Genomic DNA, 11,366 nt, shown 5'->3' on the forward strand with positions numbered 1-11,366 from the left:
AAAGCAGTGGATCGGGGCCTCAGCGGCTGCCGCTCTGGACACTGAGGCCCCGATCCGGCGGGGAAAGGGGCGCCTACAGGCCGCCCCAAAGGGGCCGTCTGTAACGCGCCTAAGTTGGCAAATAAAGATACAATAACACCTGTACATCAGAGATACTTCATATAATCTGTTGTTTCAAATAAACTTTAATTCCTGTTTTGAAATAATTTGACTTGTGTTGTGAAAACAAACTGCGCTACTCTTCTTTAAAACCTGAAGGTGTGGGACATCATACTAAAGAACAGTGTGGGTCCTTCCCGCCAATACATTGATTTCAGGTGGTGCGTGAGTCACAAAAATTGATGGCAAAGGGGTGGGATGATAAAACTCCAAGAGCTGCCACAATATTGAGTGGCTGGGTGTCACTGTGATGTGGCACATAATTTGGTGGCAGTGGTGGGATTTAAAAAGCCCCATAGGAATGCCATTTTAAGGAGAATAACGTGAAGAAGTGTTCTCTTCACAACTGGTAGAATGACTTTGCAGCTGCTTGCCTTTGCAAGTAGTTATTTTGCCAGTCTATCAATTTTGCGATTAATTTTGATAAAAAGGACCCCAAAAGGTGGCACTGGTGTGTGTGTGTGTGTGTGTAACATCTTTGGGGTGGATGGCACACACCCCTCTGACATCTGTCCCTCCCCTCCGAAAGAATCGTTTCCGATCTGGCGTTCCCACTTACTGGACACGGGTTGGAATCGATTCTTTGCAAAAGAACCTCAAAATAACTGCTACCTTTCTTTATCTTTTTGCGTTTTCCCCCTTTTATTCCCACTGGAATAGATCAAATGAGGATCAGAATTGATTTCCAGTGGGAACTAGGGGCATATACCTCAAATCAGGATCTAGAGCTTATCGTAGTGGGAACGGCCCAAAGAGTAAGAAGTCTTTACAGCCGAGGATGGGCCTCATTTTAATTGTCAGCCACCTTCAACCAGTTGGTTAAAAATTAGCCTGGCCCTCAACCTTTTAGCCAAGGCCAAAGTCTCAGGGTGACCAGAGGTCCTCCTTTTCCAGGACAAGCTCTCCATTTCAACCTTCTATACACAGGTATAGAGATGATGATTAAGACCCCCTTTTCAAAGTATGATGGTATATGAATTGATGTTTGGGATTTTAAGGAATAGGGATGTATAATTCAGTATTAGTATTTTATTGACTGTTCAATTGCATTGTATTATTTTAATGATGTAATCCCCCTTCGATCCTTGGAAGAGGTAGGACATATAAATAAAAATTATTATTATTATTATTATTATTATTATTACTATTATTCTGTCCAGGAGGAATTGCAAAAATGTCATCCATTTTTAAGCATGACTGAGAAGCATGAATTTATACTTATATGACTGTTTTTAACTTTTAGTTTATAACATCCTACATTTTTCTTGAATGCACTGCATTGTATGATGCCTTGGCCTCCTTTGAGCAGGGTGACCGTATGTCCTCCTTTTCCCAGACATGTCCTACATTCCAAACCTCTGTCCAGGAAGCATTCCCTAATGTCCTCCGTTTTGAGTATGACTAAGAAGTATATATTTATACAGTGGGACCTTGTTATCTACAGTACTGAGGTTTTGTACCAGGATCCCCAGTGGATCACAAAATCTGTGGATGCTCAAGCTCCATTAGATATAATGGAGAGCAAAATTGTGTCCCTTATGGAAAATCAAGTTTTGCTATTTGGAAATAAGACTTTTTGGGAATATTTCCAAGCCGTGGATGCTTGAATTCGTGGATAAAAAATCTGTGGATAAGGAGGGCCGACTGTATTAGTGTTTTTAGCTTTTTATTTGGTAAGGTCCTGCCTTTTGCTTCAATGCCCTACATTTTACCGAGCCTTGTCCTCCTTGGCAGCGGGGACATCTGGTCACCCTGGACATGTCCTACATTTAAACTTTCTGTCCTGGAGGGATTCCAAAATGTCCTCCATTTTGAGCAGGACTAAGAAGCATGGATTTGAATATCTATGAGTGTTTTTATTTGGGGATGTCCTCCATGTTGAGCAGCAGGTCTGAGAAGCAAGAGTTTACATTTCTAGGAGTGTTTTTAGCTTTTTATTTGGCCATGCCCTCCATTTTCCTTGAATGCCCTCCATTTTGGGGATGCCTTGTTGCCCTCCTCTGGGGTGAGGACCCTGGTCATCCTCAAAACTTCAGCAGAGAAGAAGGGCGAAGCTTGTGGGCTCTAGGGGGAGCTAAGCCTCCATTATTCCCTCCTTCTTCCTTGAAGGAGGCCTAGAGACTAGTCTCCCGCCCTATAAACTACCACTCCCAGAATGCACTTCGTGCCAGAGACGCCAAGTGGAGGCCTGATAGGAGAGCTCTCTATTCAACGGAGGCGAGTAAAGGAACGGCGGGTCAACAACGATGTTTATCACACTATGCTCTTAAAGAGGTACTATTCCAGTGTGACTCCTCTAGCAGCCTCCTATTGCATGCTGGGATTGGCAGTTTTAAGGAGCTGAACTTCTCTGTCTGAGAATTCTAAATACCCCTCCTTAAAACTGCCAATCCCAGCATGCAACAGGAGGCAGCTAGAGGAGTCACACTGGAATAGTACCTCTTTAAGAGCTCGGCAGGGAATTAATGCGACTTGAGACGGCTTTAACTGCCCTGGTTCAATGCGAGGGAATCATGGGAAGTGTAGTTTTGTGGGACATGGAGTCTCGCAGTGTTGCCAATTTGGTGACTTTCACAGGAAAATTGGGTTTTTAAAGAGCTTTTGGTGTGATTTTGGTGTCTGGCTCTATTTCAGTGCAGATTTTGTGACTTTTGCCCATTTCAGCTCCAGCTCTGAGAGCGAGGCTGTCTTTGCCTTCCTCTGAGGCTGAGAGAGTGTGGTTTGCCCAAGGTCACCCAGTGGGTTTCCATGGGTGAGCGGGGATTCAAACCCAGGTCTGCTATAGATCTAGTCCAATACTCAAACCACAACACCATGCTGGCTCACATGTATCATATTATACCTCCTTAGTTCTGTTGTGGTGTAGAGCAGTGTTTCTCATCTTATATGATGTGTGAGACCCAGCAGGTTTTTTTTCTCCCATTGTGTCAAGGACCAGAATCAAAACTGTGCGTATTTACTACAGTTGCTTCTTTCTCTCCTGGAAATTCACCAGGGACGGGTAGCCAATGACTCAGGAATTGACACTGATCCCTAAACCACCGCTTTAGGCTCATTCACACTTATGTTTTTGCATTGAGGAGATCAGAATCTGTGGCAATGCAATACTGAATCAAAGTTTCCACTACGTTTACTGTGATTGAATCTCTTCGTGGCATTTTCACCCTATTGTTTCACACTGCCATCATATCAATTTAAAAGGGAGCCTCCATTTCAAACACATTCAGTCGTTCTTGGGTTATTGTTTTTAATGTCAATCAAGTGATGCACATCTTCATTATTCCATTTCCGCTTTCACTGTTGGTGATGTGACTCTGCTTCCGTTATCATGGGTAGTTCGAATTCGAACACAAAAAGTGTACAAATGTATCAGTAAGCTCTCCGATGCTAAGCCAGATGCCCCTGATCCTAGTACGTACACGGTACGTAGAAAATGGCGGCGCCCATTCTAGATGGGCACCGCCATTAAGACATCACGAACGTGCCACCTCCAAACGGGGCAGTGCGGATGTGACGTCTTCACGCCGCGCGAGGGCGCCTGGGGTGCCCCTTTCGCGGCGCAGCAAGGAGCTCCGAAATGGAGCTCCTTCTAGGATTTGCGTCACTGGCGCAGCAAGGCAGAAAGGGGATGAGCGGCCCCTTTCTCCTCCTCCCTGCCGCCGCTGGGTGTCCTTAGGCCACGAAGCAGTGGAAAGCGGCGGATCGCGGCCTCAGAGGTTGCCACTGTGGCAGCTGAGGCTCCGATCTGGCGGGGAAAGGGCTGGATACAGGCCGCCCCAAACGAGCGGTCTGTAACGCGCCAAAGAAAACAAAAATATTAACTTAACTTTTAAATATATGCCCTTCCATTCTATCAAAGAATGGCACTGAAGTCAGCTTGATAGTAACAGGGCTTATGTAGCTAGTATATAAAAATAAAAAGTCAGGGAGATGGAGCAAAAAATGAATCAGCCACAATAACAAGAGGTCCACAGAATGTTGTGAAAACTGGTGAAAACTCAGGAAGGGTAGAGTTTTCTCATTCAATTCTGTATGAAAGGCATTCCAGGGGAGCAATAATGTACATTCTTCTCTGGGAGGGTTGAATTGGGGCATCTTTTTTCTGACAGACCTCAAGTTTCCACCAGCATACTTACTCTATCATCTGAAAGGGAAAAAACTGTTAGAGTTAGTATCCTTTGCGTGCCTAATTGCTAGCTGACATGTTTGCTGACTTCCAGTTTGTTTGCTTTTCCACACCCAGTCTTTTTCAGCATCACTTTCACCTGTGGCCATTCTTTCTTCCCTCACTTCCATTACACCATGTATTCAAACATGTGTGTTTTTGCCTTCAAGTCATTTCTGATTTATGGCGAATGTATCCTGAGATTTTCTTGGCAAGATTTGTTTAAAGGAGGTTTGCCATTGCCTTTTCCTGAGGCTGAGAGATTGTGACTTGCCATGGTTTCATGTTCAAGCAAAGAATCAAACTCTGGTCTCCAGTCCAGCACTCAAACCACTGTGCTACGCTGGCTCTCATATTTATCTATTTGACTTGTATTACTAAGGGCTCATTCCCACTTGCAGTTTAAACCGATTCACCCTCACTCCATGTTGGAAATCGATTCCCAAAGGTCCCTCGTTCCCATTATCAAGGCGGATCTTTTTCTTACCTCAGTGTAATCGCTTTTTGGGGGGAACATAGTTGTCATCCCCACTAGTTGTGCTGTGAGAAGGAAGCTGGGGATGGAGGGAGAAGGAGCCAGCCGGGGACAGAAGGAGGAAACTGGGGAATGGAGGGAGAAGCCAGTGAACGGATCAGGAGAATGAAGGGGGACAATTTTTTAAAAGTAAAATTGACAGAATATTCAATTGATTGATTGATTGATCAATCGATCAATCAAATATTCTATCAATTTTACTCTTTAAAAAATGCACCGGAACAAGTACAAAGGCAGTGCTGAGAGGGGAGGAAATGGTGGATCTGCCAAAAGCTGAGGAGGGATGATAAACACCCCTCTGCCATTAGTCCCTCCCCTCCAGAATGAATCAATTCTGATCTGTTGTTCCCATTTATTGAACTTGCTTCAGAATCGATTCTTCTCAAAAGAACCTCTTTCAAAGTACTGTCTGGAAAAACTGGGTTTTTTTTGCCTTTGCTTCACTTTATCACGACAGGAATCGATCACATTGTGACAGGAACCAGTTTCAAATGGGAATGAGGGTCATTTACACCGATCAGCAATTTGCTCTATTTCATAGTGGAAATGTGTCCTTAGTAAAGCTAATTTATATATTTACAAAGAAGATTCTCTTCTAGATTTTAGGAGGGGCATGGGAGTGGTTGTTCAGTTTCTGCCTTGCCAATATAATTACTCCACCTGAAAGATCTGCTACTATCTCTCACAGTTCCCAACAGAGGCAGCTTCTTCTCCCTCTATCTCCCCCCCCCCCCCCCACATATATACACACAAACACCACAGCTCCAGTTTAAAACTACCCACTGCAGTTTGGCTGAAATGAATGATACTGCTTCAGGCAATGGTTCCAAACCAAGTTGGAACTGGGGACCAAAGGGCAGGAAAGCTTTGAGTAAACACCTAGTGTCTATGGCACTGACATTGGCAGGATGCCCTCATCGTCACTGTGGTTGCAATATTATTATTGACACATGTAAATAAGGCACCTCGACTTGTTACCCTTTAGTTCAGAAACAGTCAAATAAATTCAAATTTACTGAGTACAGTCTACTCAGCAGCTCAGCAGCAGCCTCAGAGGGATACCACTGTTTCAGAGAAACCCAGCAGAAATGGCGCAAATGCACTGAATTCGATCTCCTCCCTGAACTCTGGTCAAGATTTCTTGAAGGGGCAGTCACATACTAACAATCGGTAAAAGCAATGGCTCCGAATTAATAGAAATATAAGGCATTTTTTTCAGAGCCACAGGGCAAAAAGGACACTTGGTGGTTTGTGATTCCCCACTTTGTTTTCTTCCTTTACAAAATGGAGTCACGTTGGAGTCTCCTCTCCTCTGGTTTCTAATCCACCAAAAATGGCACTGCCTTTGAGCTGCCATCTCCTCTATTTGCCAAAAAGATGGAGCTGTGTTGTGGTCTGTTCTCTGAGCTCACTCTGTCTTTCCCCAAACATGTGTCCTAGTTTTGGGGACCATCTTATTCCTGTTGGAAGTCATCCTGACCTGACTGGATCTGATGGGACTTATAGCCCAAACCATCCAGGTTGGATGACACTGCCTTAGACGATCCCTCTCATTGTTGATATGTGAAAAACAGTGTGCCTCATTCTTCTTTGGGAAATCTGTGAAGTTTCCAGTAATTGTCACTCTCTCTTCCTCTCAGGTGGATCAGGTTCCCCATGAACAGGGTGACCAGATGTCCTAACCACAAAAGAAGACAAAGCACCACAAAATGTAAGACTTTCAAGGAAAATGTAGGACATTACAAAATAAAAGAAACACTTATAGAAATGTAAATTCATGATTCTTAGACATGCTTAACATGGAAGGCATTTTGAAATTCCTCCTCTACAGAAGTTTGAAATGTAGGACATGTCCTGAAAAAGGATGACACCTGGTCACTCTGCCCATGAAAAGGGCTTAGAGCATTTAGTGTGTGCTCTCCTATGCTGGAGTTTGCTAAAGGGCAAGGAAGTGAACCAAAATTCTGAGCATTTTCCTTGTTCTGTTGCTACTGCTACTGAGCATTTGATTGAATCTCAGGAGAAGAAAAAGAGGGCCACTAAGTCCCTCCTTTTAGCTTTGGAGACAGATGCATGATTTTCTGAAAACCCCACTTGACTTCCAGCCCACCAAAAATGTTTCTTTGGTTTCCCCTTTCTCCCTCCATTAGATTGCCTCTCCTTTACTGATTCATGTGTGGATCCCAGCAGAAGTCTCAGGATTAAGACCTTCACAATTCAGTTTTCTTAAACAACTGCAGAAGCTCTGTGATTTTTGTCTTCATCTGGATGCAAAGACAACCACCCTCTTCCAGGCTTCTCTTACTACTTGCTGGTTGACAGTCTATTAACCTTTGAATTAAACTATCTACTGGACTCTGATTAAAATCTAAAGTGAGTGGTTTGGATCTTGTGAACTAAACATTGTAATTCTCCAGCTCTGAAGGCCAAAAAAGGGTGTATGTGTGCGAGTGCAAGAAGTAAAAGTCCAAGAGAACCAGATTTTGGGTAAAGAACCATGTCTCAATTAATTTAATTCTGGAATCAAATCATTGCTAAAATGCTATCTTAATTCAATTATTGTAGTTGAATAGTTGTTAATATTCAACATTTCATTAAGTTGCCCCTTATGTTGAAATTTTCTAACTTCGTTGTTTTTAATTAGTTAGTTTCTATCCCTGGAACATGGATGCTGCTGTAAGCCCCATCTCCAAAGCTGTGCACCCAAAAACACACAAGACATGGCTAAACCAGCCTTATCAAGTTTCCTAATCTTGGAACTTGTGTAACTACTGGTTTAATCTCAACATGGTTAGACAGCCCTCTACAGTCCTTTTGCCCTCAGCATAAAGACGTGTGTCATGCATCCAGGTGCACAGTATTGTTTGAGAATGAGTTTTTGTGCATATGCGTTTCCCCATGGTCAGTTTCAGCTCTACATGTAAGCAAGCGAATCTTCATTGGTTTTGTGTGTGTAAGCTGGAGAGAGAGTACAGTATTGATTTATCTCCTGCACATTGCCCAATTCTTTGGCCATATGCTTAAGAGAGAGCAGACCTCTAATGATGGCATATCACTTCTGGAGAGATTGTTTTTAAAGTTGTTACCATTCTAGAGATATTTGCATTCTAGAAATTATATGTTGCTCCACAATCTTCATGTGATACTGAAGTATCTTCTGTCCACAGGCTCATGCATTGGCAAGTAAAAACTGGCTGATGGGGGAAGTTCACTGAGCTCCGACTCCTGTTTGACAAGGAAGAAACCTTAACTAAACAAGACATCGATGTAAAGGTCCAGCAGACTCTAAGGGCATATGAAGAGCAGACAGAGGCTTGCAAGGGACAAGTGAGGACCATAGACAGTTTTGTAGACAGGATCAGACAAATCCAACTTCAGCCTGACCCGTTCCAATTGCTGAAGGTAGGCCTGTGTTCTTCTTCTCCCTGTTATGTAGTGAAAGAGGAAGATGTGCCCTACTGGAGGTGCCCACACTCTCAAAGTCTGTCTGAGAATGTATCTCCTCATATAAACCTACAAAAAACCTTCAAGCTAGTAAAATGTAGAGTAGACAATGCAACTGTTAGATGGATTTGTAATTAATTGATTGACTGGCCAAACCCAAAGGATGTTCAGCAATGGCTCCTCTTCATCCTGCAGAGAAGAGACCAGTGGGGTGCCACGGGGTTCTGTCCTGGTCCCAGTGCTATTCAACATCTTTATTAATGACTGGATGAATTAATAGAGGGCATGCTTATCAAATTTGCAGATGACACCAAATTAGGAGAAGTAGCTAATATCCCAGAGAACAGGATCAAAATTCAAAATGACCTTAATGGGCTAGAAAATTGGGCCAAAATGTATTTCAACATGGAAAAATGTAAGGTACAGTACTTAGGGAAAAAAAATAAAAAGCATACATACAGGAGGGGGGACACCCAGCTTAACTAAACTACACGTGAAAGGGATCTAAGAGTGCTATGAGTTGAGCATGAATCAACATTGTGATGTGGCAGATTAAAAAGCCAGTGTGATTCTAGGCTTCATCAATAGAATGCACCCTAGTGTCTAGAACAAGGGAAGCAATAATGTCACACTATTCTGCTTTGGTCAGACCTAATCTGGAATACCGTATCAAGTTCTGGGCGCCACAGTTCAAAAAGGATGTTGAGAAGCTGGAGTGTGTCCAGGGGAGGGAGGGTTTGGAAACCATGCCTTATGAGGAGTGACTTAGGGAGCTGGGTACATTTTGCCTGGAGAGGGGAAGGTAGCCTTGTTTAAGTATTTGAAGGGGTGTCATATTGAGGATGGAGCAAGCTTGTTTTTTGCTGCACCACAGAATAGGACCCAAACTTTGATTGAATCCCAGGAGAAGAAAAAGAGGGCCACCAGGTTTCCCTTTTTAGCTTTGGAGACAGATGCATTTTTAAAATTAAGTGGGTAAGCCTGCTAGAAGAGATATATTTTTAATGTTGCTTTAAATGCTGTCAGCATTTTCAGCTATTGTATCTCTTCTGGAAAATCATTCCAGAGTCTAGAGGGGCAGTAGATGAAAAGGTTTGTGGGAAACTGTTGCCAGTCTAATGCTGGCTGGGTGGAGCAAACATTTCCCAGAGGACCTGAGTGTATATGGCTGATTGTAAAGGAGAAGGCAATCCTGGCGGTAGCCTGGACCCAAACCCTATAGGTAATAACTGACACTTTGTACTTTGCCCAGAAACTAATTGGCAGCCAGTGGCGTGATTTTAAGATTGGTGCGATGTGATGACTCCTGGATGTACCTGTAAACAATCTAACTGCCATATTCTGAACCAGTTGGAGTTTCTGGACTTGGTACAAAGATAGCCCAAAGTATAGTGCATTATAGAAGTCTAGCCTTGAGGTTACCAGTGTGTGCACTACCATCCTTGGGTCCTCCAATTCTAGCAAGGGGCACAGTTAGCATATCAGCCAAAGTTGATAACAAGCACTCCTGATCATTACATTTATCTCAACTGACATTTGGAGGGATTGATCCAGGAGTATTCTCAAACTGTAAACATAGGCCCAGTATAGACCGGTGCTTTGCGCCAGCCTGGGGCTGAAAGTAGGGCTCAGGAGAACGGAGTGTCCACACACTCCCAAATCCTATCGCATGCCGTGGGTGCCATCTTGGCACACTGCCGTTTACAGGGCGCACATGATGATGACGTGCCTCGTGCACCATGTCCATATGGTGCAGCGCATGAGGGATGTCACAGCGCTGCTCCAGGGTGCTTATGGTGCCTCGACAGCGGCAGAGAAAGGAGACGCATTCCACGGTTCCTTTTCCCCAATGCATCGTTGCTGTGCCATTTGGTTGGCACAGCCATGATCCAGGGGAGAAAGGGGCAGCCCCTGTCCACCCCTTGCTCCCAATCTGTATAGATCCACAGTCTTTCAGGGGGAGTGTAACCCCAACCAGAACTGGTTGACACTGATGAAAAGATGAAAACAGGAGGATCAATCATAAAATCATAGAATCATAGAGTTGGAAGAGAGCACAGGGGCCATCCAGTCCAATCCCCTGCCCTGGAGGATCTCTCAATCAAAGCATACCTGACAGATAGCCATCCAGCCTCTGCTTAAAGACCTCCAAGGAAGAGACTCCACCACACTCCAAGGGAGTGTGTTCCACTGTCAAACAGCCCTCACTGCCAGGATGTTTCTCCTAATGTTGAGGTGAAATCTCTTCCTGTTTTCAGTGAGTTGGGATAGGTACAAGAGCAACTAAAAACAGCATATTCAGGGGTAGTCCAATTGCCCATGCAAGAAAATGCAACAAAATCCACAATCCACAAAACAGTGGGAATTTTATTGGACCAACTAAAAAACATAAAGCACATCATACAAGCTTTCAAAGATTCACTGGCTTCTTCATCAGGCAAATAACATGTAGCCCTACTCAGAAGCTGAAATACTTGGCAATGTGTTTCTCCCTTGTGTCCCCCATCCCCCAGTAAAGCTCAATAGTAATACAATCATATTGTAATTTCCTAGGTTTGTACACACACACACACACACACACACACACACACACACACACACATTCCTGCCCACAATGGCAGCAAGAGCTTTAAGCTAAAGTATGGTGATATCTTTGGTTCAGGTCCTTATGCACTCAGACCATTTTTGGGGGCCCTGCCCATTACTGGAATGTGATCCTCCTGCAGAAAACCTCCAAGGTTTGACCCTCCGATTGAGAAAGGGGGATGTCTCTTTTTCTGGTACTGTTATAGCCTTTCTATTCCCAAGACAGCTGTCTTTCTAGGTTCTGTCCTTGGCAAGCACTGTTCAGTACTTGGGATGGAGAGGCCAAGAGAACGTCTCTAACAAGAGCTCAGCAAGAATGCCCCATTTTTACCCATTGTTCAGCTCCAAGCCTGCTTTTAACTGTCAGGGCACCAAAGGAGCTAGGACCTGGAGCAATGGACGCAAGCTATAGGAAAAGAGATTCCACCTCAACATTAGGAAGAACTTCCTGACAGTAAGGGCTGTTCGACAGTGGAA

The 11,366-nt window shown here is 43.9% G+C and overlaps 1 long non-coding RNA gene across 1 annotated transcript; it reads left to right on the top strand.

The window, feature by feature from the left end:
- The first annotated feature begins 6,513 nt into the window (after nucleotides 1-6,513).
- Nucleotides 6,514-8,415, top strand: LOC121920572. Its single transcript, XR_006101735.1, has 3 exons — nucleotides 6,514-6,570; nucleotides 7,010-7,232; nucleotides 8,027-8,415. It is a non-coding gene; the product is annotated as an uncharacterized LOC121920572 (long non-coding RNA).
- Nucleotides 8,416-11,366: the final 2,951 nt, after the last annotated feature.

Source organism: Sceloporus undulatus, chromosome 2, assembly GCF_019175285.1.
Source record: "Sceloporus undulatus isolate JIND9_A2432 ecotype Alabama chromosome 2, SceUnd_v1.1, whole genome shotgun sequence".
NCBI lineage: Eukaryota > Metazoa > Chordata > Lepidosauria > Squamata > Phrynosomatidae > Sceloporus > Sceloporus undulatus.